This window comes from Dermacentor silvarum, chromosome 5 (assembly GCF_013339745.2).
Source record: "Dermacentor silvarum isolate Dsil-2018 chromosome 5, BIME_Dsil_1.4, whole genome shotgun sequence".
Classification (NCBI taxonomy): domain Eukaryota; kingdom Metazoa; phylum Arthropoda; class Arachnida; order Ixodida; family Ixodidae; genus Dermacentor; species Dermacentor silvarum.
Genome location: NC_051158.1, coordinates 173,819,775 through 173,822,469, shown reverse-complemented (window position 1 = coordinate 173,822,469; position 2,695 = coordinate 173,819,775).

The following is a 2,695-nucleotide window of genomic DNA, read 5'->3' as shown; positions in this document are numbered from 1 at the left end:
ATAAATCAAAACCTAATTCGCTGTTTTCCAGTCGTCTTTCTATGCCCTTGACGTAAAGCGTGAACAACAATGGTGACAGAGGGCATCCTTGCTTCAATCCTTGGTGAATTCCCACCATTTCATTTCCTTTTCGGCCTTCCCATGCCACTTGTACTTGGTTGTCTCGATATATCTCCCTCAGCAGCTCCACGAAATCGTCATCTATGCCTTCGTATTGAAGAATATCCCACAACAATTCCCTGTCTACGTTGTCATAAGCTCCTTTAATATCTAGAAATGCTATCCATAAAGGTCTTTTCTGAGCTATTGAAATCTCTATGCACTGAGTTAGTACAAACATATTGTCTTCTAAGCGTCTGCCTGGCCTGAACCCATTCTGTAGTTCCCCCAATACACCGTTTTCCTCCACCCACTTCGACAGTTCTAATTTTATGGCTTGCATTGCCATTCTATATAGCACCGACGTTACTGTAACTGGCCTGTACGAGCTCGTCTTTTCCTTATCTCCTTTGCCTTTGTAGATAAGATTCATCTTGCTTTCACGCCATCCAACGGGAATATTCTTTGTTCTAATCACTTGCTCTATGGCATTAGTCAGCAGTGCCTTGCTTTTTGGACCGAGGTTTTGATTAGCTGTATTGGGATTTCATCGGGTCCTGCTGCCGTGTTGTTAGGGACATTTTCTGCTGCCTTTTTCCAATAAAAGCTTTCTATGCTGAATTTTGATCTCTCAGGCCTCTCTGTTGTTGCTGGATCTGTTGTCTGAACTACGCTTTTTCTCGTCCCGAAGTTATGCCTGATAACGTCTGTGATGTACCGCAGCGCATCATCGCCTTCATAGATGTTACCGTCTTCATCCCTTATAGCCGTTTGCGAGTTTCTAGTTGGAGCTCCGAGTGCTTTTATATGGTTCCAGAATCTTTTTGGGGCGCCTTTGTCTCTTTTGTGAATGTTATGCACCCAACGTTCACTTGCGCATTTAATTTTCTCTTGCACGAGCTCACTCGCAACCCTTTTCTTTTCTCGGTATGTATTCCATCTAAGGAGCACCTCTTCTTCTTGTAATCCCAACTTTTTGGCTTCTCGATGAACCCTAGATGCCTCTTTACGCTCTTCTATAGCTTGTTTAATTTCCTTGTTCCACCACTTACGTGGTTTCCTCTTTCCAATCCAACAATTGTATTGCCGTGTCCGCCTTATTTCATGCTGCATAACCTCCACCAGTTCCTTATATTCCCAGACTGCTGTAGGAAAAGCCTCAATTTTCTTCTCTATGTTGTTTGCGATCTCTGTTATTTGCTCGTCATTCATTTTTAAAAACTCTGAGACTATTGGTTCATGTTCTGAGCTGGTATCTCTCCCAAACTTTAATGCTAAACGTCTATGATCGCTTCCCAGGCTATTTTTTCCATTTTCGTCTATTATCATTTGGTCCAGTTGTTCGTAGACCATTTCTGAGACTAAGGCGTAGTCGATACATGACTGCCTGTTTCCGCATTGCCACGTTACCTGTCCATGACACTTATTCTCCCTGTTAACTACTATAAGGTTCTGTTCATCACACAATCCAGCACTAGAGAGCCGTTGTAATCAGTATATCCGTCTAAATCGTCCATGTGCGCGTTCATATCTCCCACTAATATCACCTGGCCCGAGTTACTGAACTCATTAATATCGCTTCTAATGCAATCGACTAATTCCTTATTTTTTTCCCTGCTATCACTACCTGTCCACAGGTAAGCTACTCCCAGCCACGTCTTTTTACCTTGCCATGTACCACTAATCCATAAATGCTCTTTACATGTCTCGTTTACCCTTCGCCACTTCAGACCTCGCCTAATTAGTACGCCTACGCCTCCGCCTTTCCTTGACCCGGTCATTCTGTTGCACCCTTCCCATACAAAGCTGTCAATAACCGGCGGCTGCTCCAAATCTCGTAGATTGCGTTTTCGGTCAAGGCGTACACACTAATCGCTTCATCATTCAGTTGCGTTTGAATTTCCAGCCATTTTTCCTGCTTACGACCACCCTGCATGTTAATGTAGCAAATTTTACCTTCTCTATTCTTATCCTTTCTGCGTCTTTTTCCTGACTCCTGGTCGCCTAATTCTGCCCTTTACTGGTGTTTCGCTATGTTCAATACCTAATCCTGCTTCCTGATTGCCTGGGGCCCGCCTAAAAAGCTACAGCTCGTGCCGCGAATCGATTTCCGACCGGTGTTGCTACACTTTCACTAAAATGTATCCCGTCACGCACAAAAGCGCCTTCGCGGCCTGCTCGGTGCACTTCACGGTTGATGTCAATGACCGTAAAATTCATTGCTTTAGCTAGAGTCCAAATTTCCCTGTTTACTGCAAGAAACTGCCCTTTCAATTTTATAACCCTGCCTTTCAACCTCTGGCACCGTGCACACCGCGATTTGTACTTCTTTTGAAACATTCCGCAGGTCGGTGACCCCTTTGGCTATTTGCTTTGTGATTCCTGCTGCTCGTTCCGTTCAGTACGTCAATCACTCCGCCCATTATCACCACTAGGTGTCTCTCCTCCATTGTGTCCCACATGCGTTCCTTGGCCTTCGCGATCACCTCTCTAATCGGCTTTCCCGGAAGCGCGCTAACCTGGACTCGTTCGTCTGCCCCTACCCTCTCTGCTATCGCGGTTCTACTTTACGCATGTTGGAATCCCCAACAAAGAC